Source organism: Scylla paramamosain, chromosome 8 (genome assembly GCF_035594125.1).
Source record: "Scylla paramamosain isolate STU-SP2022 chromosome 8, ASM3559412v1, whole genome shotgun sequence".
Lineage (NCBI taxonomy): Eukaryota > Metazoa > Arthropoda > Malacostraca > Decapoda > Portunidae > Scylla > Scylla paramamosain.
In genome coordinates, this window is record NC_087158.1 from 22,677,040 (window position 1) to 22,689,539 (window position 12,500).

General features: G+C 49.0%; 1 protein-coding gene across 3 annotated transcripts in view; it reads right to left on the minus strand.

The window, feature by feature from the left end:
- LOC135102979 (uncharacterized) overlaps positions 1-12,500 on the minus strand; it is a 109,046-nt gene that overhangs the window by 64,254 nt on the left and 32,292 nt on the right. The window lies entirely within an intron of this gene.

Sequence of the window (12,500 nt, forward strand, 5' to 3'; positions counted from 1 at the left end):
ACAGACATGCACATATACATGGAAGGGTACGCTGGATAACCTAATGACCTGTACACACACACACACACACACACACACACACACACACACACACACACACACACACACACACACACACACACACAGAAAGGAACAGTAATGGTGAGATAAAAAATAGAGAGAGAGAGAGAGAGAGAGAGAGAGAGAGAGAGAGAGAGAGAGAGAGAGAGAGAGAGAGAGAGAGAGAGAGAGAGAGAGAGAGAGAGAGAGAGAGAGAGAGAGAGAGAGAGAGAGAGAGCTGAATGGACGTGGTTGGGGGTTGGGGGAAGGTGGGGAAGGTAAATGAAGCTTTGATTAGCCGAAAGTCCTTTGTAGCGGCGGTAACTGTAGCAATTCTGAGAGAGAGAGAGAGAGAGAGAGAGAGAGAGAGAGAGAGAGAGAGAGAGAGAGAGAGAGAGAGAGAGAGAGAGAGAGAGAGAGAGAGAGAGAGAGAGAGAATGTTAGGAAGAGATGAAGAAAGAGGAAAGAAATAAGTAGATGCAAGATTTACGAGGAGGAAGAGAAGAGAAAAGAAGAGAAGAGAAGATAATAGAAGAGAAGAGGAGGAGGAGGATGAGGAGGAGGAGGAGGAGGAGGAGGAGGAGAACAAAAGGGAGCCAGATGACCACAAGAGACAGTCGGTGATAAAGAGGAACAGTTATCGCCACACCCAGGCTTGCCAGGACACGAGGAGGAGGAGGAGGAGGAGGAGGAGGAGGAGGAGGAGGAGGAGGAGGAGGAGGAGGAGGAGGAGGACGGGAGATAAAAGGAAGAAAGAACGAGGAAGAAAAACAAAGGCAATATCCCACGACGCAGAGGAAGTGAGGGAGTGAGAAAAATTGAAATAAAAGAGACAGGAAAGCAATGAAGGGTGAAGAGTGAGTGGCGGAGGAGGAGGAGGAGGAGGAGGAGGAGGAGGAGGAGGAGGAGGAGGAGGAGGAGGAGGAGGAGGAGGAATGGAGGAAGGTGAAGGGGATAGAGAGCAAAAATAACTAAGCAAACAGTGCAAGAAGAAAAAAAGAGGGAATGATTGCAAAAGAAAAATAATAATAAAAAAAGACACAAAGGAAGAAAGAAACGGGGTCGGTGTGCTGAGCGGCTGGACACACTAGAGAGAGAGAGAGAGAGAGAGAGAGAGAGAGAGAGAGAGAGAGAGAGAGAGAGAGAGAGAGAGAGAGAGAGAGAGAGAGAGAGAGAGAAGAATCATCACAAGGACGCCGCCTTGATCACCCCTCCTCCCTCTCCTCCTCCTCCTACTCCTCCTTCATTCCCCATCACAGGTACCGACACACCTGAACCAGTGAGGCGGCACGTGGGCACCTGTTCCTGCGGGGAGGGAGGGAGTAAGAGCATGTGTGGGGGGGGGAAGAGCTATGCGGGTGATGGGAAAGGGAAGGGGAGGAGGATGGGAAGGGGGAGGCGATATATAGGAAGAGTGAACGGTGCGGGAAGAGGAACTGCGTGGGGTGAGGGTTAGGAGGTGGAGGAGGAGGACAAGAAAGGAGACCAAAAAATCTGGAGAATTGAAGGCGGGAGGAGAGACTGGCAGGATGGAAGAAGTGATAACTGGCGTAGGACGGGAGGATAACAGACAGATGACGTGGAGGACGGCGGGAGAGGCGTGGATGACGGGCAGGTGACGGGCGGCTGACAGAATTCCTTCCCGCGGCCTCACCAGCAGGAGTGATAACGTCACGAGGGGCGGAAATAAGAAGTCCTGGAGGAGCCTTTGGGTAGAGTCCTACGAGGGCCATCCTGCGGGAGACGAGGCGGCCCGGTGCAAGGGCGGCATGCATCCTTTTTTACTGAAGTGACTGTCAAGGCATGGAGGAGCGACGCGGGGCCCTGCGAGGCTCACCACAGAGACCAAGGATCGATCAGGCCTTTACGAGGAGGAGGAGGAGGAGGAGGAGGAGGAGGAGGAGGAGGAGGAGGAGGAGGAGGAGGAGGAGAACAGGATGGTGGAGGGAATGAAGGGAGGGAGTTTGTAGTACGAGCAGGGGCACGGTAGGGGGTGGAAAGGTGGGGCGAGGATGATGGCTGGGTTACGTTAGGTTAGCTTAGGTTAGGGGTGAAGAGATGTGGCCAGGATGAAGGTTACTGGGCTGATGTGAGAGACCTTGGGACCAGAGTTATAGGGCGGTGGTGTGAGGGAAGGAAAAACGGTAAGGGAAGTTTCCTAAGCGGGTTATCCACACAGGACCCCGAGAGCCGTGTCACGTCAGGCTGGGCGGGGCGTGGCGAGGGGCGGAAGGGCGGCTCACGGGGCGCCTCAAGGCAGACTCCCAAACACAGCAACTTCCCAGGCAAATTTCTGGCTTTGTAACTGTGGTGTGTGTGTGTGTGTGTGTGTGTGTGTGTGTGTGTGTGTGTGTGTGTGTGTGTGTGTGTGTGTGTGTGTGTGTGTGTGTGTGTGTGTCTTTGTCACGCTAATGGCGGGACGTGTCTGGCCTTTGTAGCACTGATGACCTTTGTGTACGTCACGGGGCGCCTGACCTTTGTGACGTCACCATTCGCGTTGGGTCATCCTGATAGTCTTCGCCTTCTTCGCCGCGCCACGCTCAGGACGAGGAGGAGGAGGAGCGTGGCGCCGTCAGACGTGCTGGCATACTCGTCCATTCATCATGATACAGATCTGGGACTCCTCCCCAGAACTTCCACGACGCGCTGCCTCACCACCACCACCACCACCACCACCACCACCACCACAACCATCACCATCACTACAACCACAACCTAACTTAACCTAACTCAACACCACCACCACCACCACCACCACTACCACCACCCTCAAAATAACCTAACACAACATCACATAACCTACCATACCCTAACTCCCCACCACCATCACCACCATAACCACCACAACGAGCAGAACCATTCCGTTGCACCCTCACCACCACCATCACCACCACTTTTACTAACCGACACTACGTCTTTACTAAATTTCCTAACATTATATTTACATTATGTCTTTACTAATTCACTTAACGAACATGAACATTGCTAACACGCCACACGCTGAAAACTTTCCCTAATTAACATGAGAATCTATTATCACTCACTTTTCATCGGTGGGGGTGGTGGGAGGGAAGCGGGGAAGGAAACATCTATAAAATACTTTTCCATCACAATACAGTAACTACCCAAGGCGTTTAGCTTAACCCTTCAAGTACTGATGGCAATATGAGACAGTTAACCCTTTCACTGTGATATGAGTCGCAACACTAGAAGCACAGTACAGTACATGATCTTTACAGGCGCCCGTAATAAAGAGAAAGGGAGTAGTGTATAGCCGTATGCTGTTTTATATATGGGTGTATGGTGATAGGAAATATTTCAGAGTGACTTGTGATGAACGAACCATGTCTCACACTTTTACTTTTACTTTTGTTTTCCATATTTCCCTCCTATTTTGTAGCTCCCCCCTTTTTTTTTTCCCCCTTGTACCCTGCTCATGTATTTTCCTAACTTTTACACTGCCGGATTCTTTTTCATGTCTCACAAGCAGCACTGCAAGGGTTCATTCATACGAGTGACTTGGATGAGTTAACTGCGGGAACTTACAACTCCTGGCTTTTGAAAGTTTGAATAAATCTCGATCTTCTTGTGTAAGTTGTGGCTTTTAACATTACTATTATAATTTATTTGTACCATACCACTCTCACGCCGCTTACGTAAAAAAAATAAATACATAAAAACATGTAATTAAAGAGTGACCTAAAATAATACGTAAATGAATACAAAATTAAAACATTGAATACATAATAAACAAATAGATAAATAAAACATACATGCGCGGCTTTAGTCTGACCTGACTTGGCGGAAGACAAAGAAAGCAAACCAGGTCACCGAGAGAGAGAGAGAGAGAGAGAGAGAGAGAGAGAGAGAGAGAGAGAGAGAGAGAGAGAGAGAGAGAGAGAGAGAGAGAGAGAGAGAGAGAGAGAGACGCACCCGTTACTTGATACCACGCTTGACATGCCCGTCCACGTGTGCCCTGACTCCACCTGACTAACCCCCCACGCCCCGCACCACCCCGCCGCACCTGACCCGACCCGCCCCGCCCTGGTGTGTCCCGCGATCTCCCGTCAGAAGGAAAGCCTCGCTCACGTGACTCCTGCTGCTATTTATACTTCCTCTGGGACCTTCAACTTCCTCAGGCAGTCTAGGAGGAGGAGGAGGAGGAGGAGGAATCCTATCACACACCCTCCCTTGAAATCTCATACCATCTACCTCCCCTCCCTACCCCGAAGCCATCCTATGCAAGCTATATACCCCTCCCCACCAGCCACTTCCCGCCCACCGCCGCGCACTTTCAAAAAACCCCGTGTTTGGGTCCATCACTCATTCGTTATTCATATTCCGTACCTGATTGAGTATGGCGGGATCAATGTTGGGGATGCGGCAGAGATGGGAGAGTGGGGGTGGACAGGGAAGGCACGGAGGAAAGCAGTGGGGAGGAGAGGAGAAAGGTGGGGACATTCCTGCTGCAGTTTGAGGCCTTGAGGTGGAGAGAGAGAGAGAGAGAGAGAGAGAGAGAGAGAGAGAGAGAGAGAGAGAGAGAGAGAGAGAGAGAGAGAGAGAGAGAGAGAGAGAGAGAGAGAGAGAGAGAGACGCTGCGTGAGGTGAAAAGGGCATTAATGAGACCCTGAGTACTGAGGGTCAGCCAGGGCGAGATTCCTTCAGGGTGGGACAGAAAGGGACAGACAGGAAGGACAGGTTGGCCAAGAGGTACAAGGTGAGGAACAGGAACGCGGTGGATTAGGGTGCGGTGAATGTTTATGCGAGGTGGACTGGGAAGCATTGAGAGGTGAAGGGCGGGGTGGCGCGGGCTGGTAGGCTGGGAAACGGAGAGTGGTGTGGGGCGCGGTGCATGATGTAAGATTGAAAGGGAAGGTGGAATGGTGCGAGACAGGTAAGGTAGGAAGTGCGGTGTGGAGCGGGGTGTATGAAGTGGGTAGGAATGGAAAGAGAAGGTGGAATGGTGCGGATCAAGGTGGGAAGGGAAGAGCAGGATGGAGCAGGGTGTATGAGAAGGATAGTGATGAAAAGGAAGGATAAAGTGGAGTGGCATGCAAGAGGCGGGAATAGGTAGAAAAAGAGTGAGGTGGAGTGAAAACAGGTGGAGAAGAACATGTGAGGTGCGGAGAGAAGAACAGGTGAAACGAGGGGACCAGGTAACACAGGCAAGTAGCGCTGAACAATCAGGTAACGAAATCTTGCAGCGTTCTCTCGTCTCACTGTTGATTTCCGGCGCGGGTCAAAGGTTGGTGGCGGTCCGTCCCTAGCTCGCCTTCACCTTCAAACCCGGCCGGCGGTGAATGGAATAATCTGGCGAGTGCTGTGTGCTGTGGGGCGGCGGAACACGACCACCTCCCGCCGTAACGCCCCGAAGCAAGGCGTGTGCAGAGTGCCGTGACCCAGCGACTCGTGCCTCACCCTCGCCTGTTTAATTTGGTTCCCTATCGAGGTCCGGAGGTGGTCATGGAGTCCGAGTCACAGGCCTGCGTGTCGCCTGTGTTTGTATGTTACCTTACTCCATGTAATTTGGCGCCGAAATTTGAAGCTAGGCGCTGGTACAACATACGTGAAGAAGCATGAAAACTACGAAGTGCGGCTCGGTAAAATGGAAAACACATGTGCTTGAAAAAAAGTAAAAAGATTAGCTGAATTCCCGAGGCGTCTTGATTCTACACCGAAAGCATTACATATTTTCCTGACTACATTTCGCCACTCACGGTCTCACTTCAAAGGCTCGCCACCCAATACTGCTCAGTAAAATGGAAAACAGATGCGTTTCAGAATACAAGAGGTCAGTTTCGCTCCCGAGGCGTCCTGATTCTCCGCTACGTGGGAAGAGTCAAATATTTTGCCTGGCAACTTTTCCGCCGCTCACTCACACCCGCGGTTCAGAAGCTGGTGACTTGCATAATAAAAGGCCTGTGTGGTTCTTATTTATGCGGCAGCTCAACGTAAGATCCATTACCAAGCAAGACCAACAACAACCGCGTCAACAACGAACGATTACATGCACATGCACGCACGCACACACACACACACACACACACACACACACACACACACACACACAGCGGTCACCGAGAAGAACATCAAGTAACAAAGAGATAAACGACTGATCAAGTGAAAAGCATGACTGGCCTGGCCGGGTGCATGACATGAGATGCCTGTGCCTGCGTACCTCGCCGTCAGGTGGGAGAGGCGCAAAATCACGCAGGGAGAGGAGGGAGGAAGGGAGGGAGGGAGAGAAGCATGGCGGCGCCGACACCAAGGCAGGTACAAGTGCGTGTGTATATCAAGGTTGAGTGCTTGTTCTGATAACCACTTTTTACGCCAGGTTTTTATCTATTAGTCAGAAGTGCGCCATCTCATACTAATATCGCGCTTATCTGGTTCAGGCACGCCGCTGCTGCCCTTGCTGGTGGTGGTGGTGGGAGCGGTGTTAAGAGTGCTGGTGGTGGTGGTAGTGGAGGTAATGTTGCTGCTGCCTCCCCGGTCACTGTGCTGTTAAATGGGTGTGTTGCTGAGGCACTTAGCTGAGGCCCTGCATGAGTGAGTGTCTCCGCAGCATCAGTATTCCGACGCATGATCAAAGGTTAAAGGAAGCGGACCTGTATTCGATTCGTTGACATGCCCGGCGTGTGAGGCGACATGACCAGGGAGTGTGCGTGGACTGCGGGGTGTGTGTGTGTGTGTGTGTGTGTGTGTGTGTGTGTGTGTGTGAGAGAGAGAGAGAGAGAGAGAGAGAGAGAGAGAGAGAGAGAGAGAGAGAGAGAGAGAGAGAGAGAGAGAGAGAGAGAGAGAGAGAGAGAGAGAGAGAGAATTTATGATAACACAAGATTTAACTACCGCATCCACCTCCTCCTCCTCCTCCTCCTCCTCCTCCTCCTCGTTCCTAAACTCTCCCACTTTCATATAAGTACCAAAGATTTGTCGTGTAATTGACTTAAGCAGGTAATCTTGTTACGGACCAACAAGCTCAGTTACCTTGTGTTCCTCCCGCCTCCTCCCGCCGTCGCCGCCGCCGCCGCCGCCGCCGCCGCCGCCGCCGCCGCCGCCTCCTCCTCCTCCTCCTCCCGCACCCATTCCCTCCATCTCCGCGCCATAAGAGCAGCCAGCACGCATCTTCGTGTGCTCTCACACAAGATTTACGGACTAGCGACGCGGTACATGACGCTCATTCGTTAAGTGTTGAGTGAGTGAATGAATAAAGGAATGAATGAATTAATAAAGGAATGAATGAATGAATGAATGAATGAATGAATGAATGAAGGAGCGAATGAGTGAGTGAAAGAAAGAATGGCAGGACTGCTATTAATACCACTACATATTATTAGTACTATTACAACTAGTATTACAGCAACAATAACAACAACTACTACTACTACTACTACTACTACTAAATATTACAATTCCATCAAGTACTACTACTAATATTACAACTACTACTACTACTACTACTACTACTACTACTACTACTACTACTACTACCACTACTACTACTACTGGCAACTCCTACACGCAGACACCTTCGTGAGGATGAATTACAGCGTCACAACACGTGGGAGGAGGTGAGGAGGCGGCGAGGGCAGGGACGAGGCTGGCTTGTAGCAGCATTAACCCTCAACGGGGCGCCACTGTTCTGCTCCCATGCACTCAGGCGCCGCCACCACCCTCACCACCACCACCACCACTACCACCGACAGGAAAATCGAAATTCTCAGCAGCTTTTGTTTGCTTTTACAGCCGAACAAGTCTCGCGCCCCAGGCAGACTCCTCCCCTCTCTCTCTTGCCGTCACCTCCTCTACCGCCTCCTTCCTTCCCTACCCTTTCTCAGTCAGCAGTCTCCCTCCCTCCTTCCCTCCCTGCCCGACCGACCCTTCATAGCCAAACCCCTTGCTTCCTCCCTCGCGCTCCTCCTCCTAGTCCTCCTCCCCCCCATCCCTCCTTTTAACATGCAGTTCCCCCTCCCCCCCCACCCGTCGCTGCCGCCACCTCATACACACAAGGAATCCGGTTGCCTTGAGGCTAAACACTCGATCCCCCTGCCCTGCCCTCCCTCGCTGCCACCCCTCCCCGAATAACACACCTCACTCACCCCACTGCCCCACCACGTCATCTCTCTCTCTCTCTCTCTCTCTCTCTCTCTCTCTCTCTCTCTCTCTCTCTCTCTCTCTCTGATCATGTCATACCTTCTCTATCCACTCCATGAGGCACCAACCTTCCGTACCCACACCACACCTTCAACCCTGACACACTCCGAGCCCCACACACTTTCCCCAAACCATCCTACAGCATCACATATCAACCCAAATATCCCTACAGCATCACACACCATCCTAAACACCACTGCAGCAACCCCAGACAGCCCCTACAGCATCACGCACGACCCCAAGCAGCCCTTACAACATCACGCACCACACCAAGCAGCCCTTACAGCATCACACAATCCTGAACACCTCTACAACACCGCACATCACCCCCAAATACCTCTACAGCATCACGCACCACCCGAAACATCCCCCACAGCATCTGACCCTAAAATTAAACCTTAAACCATCCACCAACTTAATATACCCTTCAAAAAGTTTCATTAAACCTAAAAAATCTCACAGAAGCTCTTATACCTTCCCTAAACATCCCTAAACCAACACACAGCCTTCGTAAACCCTCTTACACTACAGCCACCACCACTACACCACGAGGGAGCGCTACAACAAGAAGGCAAGACACTGCAGTACACAGAGACGGGCACGATACAGACTGATCCCGCCCACGTCAGAAATACAAGCTACCATGTCTCCAGATGACCCCGAGCAATGCCAGGAAAAATAAACAGCCCATGGTCTTCATTTCCATTGACGGAGAGGTGTGTGGGAAGGGAAGGGGTGAAGGGGGATGAGAGACAAAGATGGTGGTGATGACTTGAGGGGGAATGGGTGATGAGGAGAGGTGGTGGTGATGGTGGAAATGGGTGACAGAAGGATGGGATGGGATGGGATGTCAAGGGGTGATAGGGTGATTGGGTGATGGGGGAGGGAGGTGCAGGGATGGTATACAGTGGTGGTGGTGGTGGTAATGGGTGATAGAAGAGGAAGATCAAGAGTAAGAGGTAGGAAGAAAACCACCCTGGGAAACCTCTTCTTTCTTCATTTCTTTCTCCCTTTCCTTCCTCTTGGCTTTCCTATAGTAACCTGAAGGCCTGTTTACAAGATAGTGTGCTCCTCCCTCTCTCTCTCTCTCTCTCTCTCTCTCTCTCTCTCTCTCTCTCTCTCTCTCTCTCTCTCTCTCTCTCTCTCTCTCTCTCTCTCTCTCTTATCCAATACATGCAATCTTTCTCTCTTTATCCCACCCTCCTCCTCCTCCTCTTACTCCTCCACCTGCCCCCAACAAGGTCACCAAAGGAGAAGCCTGGAGCGTCTCTGCCCCCAACCCCCCACAGGTGACAGGTGCGGGGTGAGGGGCGTCCAGGGTGCAACCAAATACTTCGCAGGGGAAGGAGAGAAGGTGAGAAGCAAGACTGGGGAGAGGGAAGGAGAGGTGAGAAGGAAGAGGGAGAGGAGAGGGGAGAGAGGGAGGAGAGGAGTTAATCACCCGACTCCCTGTCACCCTAAACCCAATCACCTTTACAATGGCGTTTTTTTATAGTTTTTTTTTCCTTTTCCTTTTTTTTAGTCTTTTATATATTTTTTACCTTGCTTCCCTTCCCTCCCAACCACACAAGGCACTCAGTGTCTGGTCTGAGGGAGAGAGTGGGTTGATGGTGGTAGTAGTGGTGGTAGTCGTAGTAGTAGTAGTAGTAGTAGTAGTAGTAGTAGTAGTAGTAGTAGTAGTTGTTGTTGTTGTTGTTGTTGTTGTTGTTGTTGTTGTTGTTGTTGTTGTTGTTGTTGTTGTATTGCACTGTCAGCTTAGCACAATACAAAAAGGCCATAGATTATATATATATTTTTTTGTTCTTTAGCCTACTACTACTACTACTACTACTACTACTACTACTACCACTACTACACCGACTACTACTACAACTACAACTAGTACTACAATTAACTCTTTCAATGTCACGTCATCAGGCTTTTTTTTTCCTTTATATTCTTCCTTGTTTTTGATACCACAAGAATATTTCACTACGTAGATCATTTTATAAATCCTACAAAGAACAGTCAAAGGAAAAAATGAGAATTGTTTTTTTACTCTGACTGTTCTTTGTACTGACGCACCATAATCATATCGTGTCTGCTGCATTATGACGTAGAGAGGGTAATATCATGGCCAGGAAGCTTTACGTATCAGTGACTCAGTTTTAAAAGAGGCAGTGAAAGAGTTTAAGACAATAAGTATGATAAGATTTCCCTCTCCTGGTGTATGACTCGATCCCTTATCAAGAAACGCTTTACCCTCTCACCACGACTGTTTTCAAAGGCCACAGAGATAATTAGCTGAGTTCCCAAGAGTATTTCTCCTGTTAATAATGTAGGAAACTTGTAAATCTGTCACTGGAACCGTAAAAACGTCCTTGAAAACCCGTGTCACTTCAACTAGAGCCTTTTGAAAGTAAAAGAAATGCTGACAGAAGTGTTTCAGGATATACTCCCCAACTCTACGATAACATAAAATAACTGAATAAGCCACATGCAAAATAAAGATACTATTATTACTTCATCGTCATCATTCTCCTCTCATTCACTCTACCACTCCCTCTCTCCAGTCTCCTGCACCTTATCCTCCCGCAGCCGCCCCTCGCCACCCATTCCGTGCCCTGCCGCCCACTCCACCCAGATGACTCAGTGGTTATGATTGTGATAAAGGAAAGCCGATAACATACCCTCTCGTCAGCGATAAGGAGAGAGAGAGAGAGAGAGAGAGAGAGAGAGAGAGAGAGAGAGAGAGAGAGAGAGAGAGAGAGAGAGAGAGAGAGAGAGAGAGAATCCTTCTTCTTCTTCTTCTTCTTCTTCTTCTTCTTCTTCTTCTTCTTCTTCTTCTTCTTCTTCTTCTTCTTCTTCTTCTTCTTCTTCTTCTTCTTCTTCTTCTTCTTCTCCTCCTCCTCCTCTTCCTCCTCCTCCTCCTCCTCCTCCTCCTCCTCCTCCTCCTCCTCCTCCTCCTCCTCCTTTTCCCTTCTCATCATTTTCCTCCTCTCTTCCTGCTCTTTGTCTTTCACCTCCTTCTTCTTTCACTCTTCCACTTATCTTTGCCACTCTCTCCTTATCTTTCTTCTTCTTCTTCTTTTCTCTCCTCCTCCTCCTCCTCCTCCAATGGCAGCAATACCTCCACTCCAGGATATTCACGTGACCTTCTTCCTTCTTCTTCTTCTTCTTGCTCCTCCTCCTCTTCTCCTCGTCAACCTCTCCTCTTCATCACAACAAGGACGATCTAAGTCTTCAAATCATTAATGTATATTCCACTTCGCCACATTCATTGTTTATTTACTGTATTTGCTTAGTCTCCTTTTTCTTTTTCCATTATTCACATGCTCTTTTTATTTATTTTTTTGTTCGTTTTCTATCCCAATCTTTTCCTGTCTCTCTCTCTCTTTGTTTCTTAAGTGTTAATATATTTCCCTCGTTTGCCTCCTTTTTTTTTTCTATATTAGTTATGTATTAATAGCCCCCATTCATTAACCTTTTTCCTTAGTTTTTATTTCTTATCTAGTAATATGTGTTATTTGTTTAGTTTATCTTCTATTTCTCTCTTATTTAGCAATCCTTTCTTATTTACCTGCTATCTCATTTATTCTGTCTATTGTTTTCATTGATTCTATGTATTCCCTACTTTTTTCCTTTCGCTAGTTTTCCTTGACCATTGCATCCTCTCTCTCTCTCTCTCTCTCTCTCTCTCTCTCTCTCTCTCTCTCTCTCTCTCTCTCTCTCTCTCTCTCTCTCTCACACACACACACAAAGGGATGCAGAGACAACATGTGTATTATCAAAACAGGATATGCATGAATCACATTATAGGAAAAGGCTAAGCATATGAGTAATACAACGCTAATTGTGTATTTGAAAGGGCAGTAGTAGTAGTAGTAGTAGTAGTAGTAGTAGTAGTAGTAGTAGTAGTAGTAGTAGTAGTAGTAGTAGCAGGAGGAGGAGGAGGAGGAGGAGGAGGAGGAGGAGGAGGAGGAGGAGGAGGAGGAGGAGGAGGAGGAGGAGGAGGAGGTATTAAAATTTGTTTGGTTACAAGTAACTTCAGAGAGAGAGAGAGAGAGAGAGAGAGAGAGAGAGAGAGAGAGAGAGAGAGAGAGAGAGAGAGAGAGAGAGAGAGAGAGAGAGAGAGAGTTACAACACTTATATGCATAACATCCAATAATCAAGCCATCACATCAGTACAGCAACACTCACACATCACGCACCGTTACCTGCACCACCAGTCACATCTTAACACCTGCATATACTGTAACTACAAAATCACGCCACTGATAACCACGATAACAATGCACGTGTACTTACTAGACAAGTAAGTCGGCCATTTT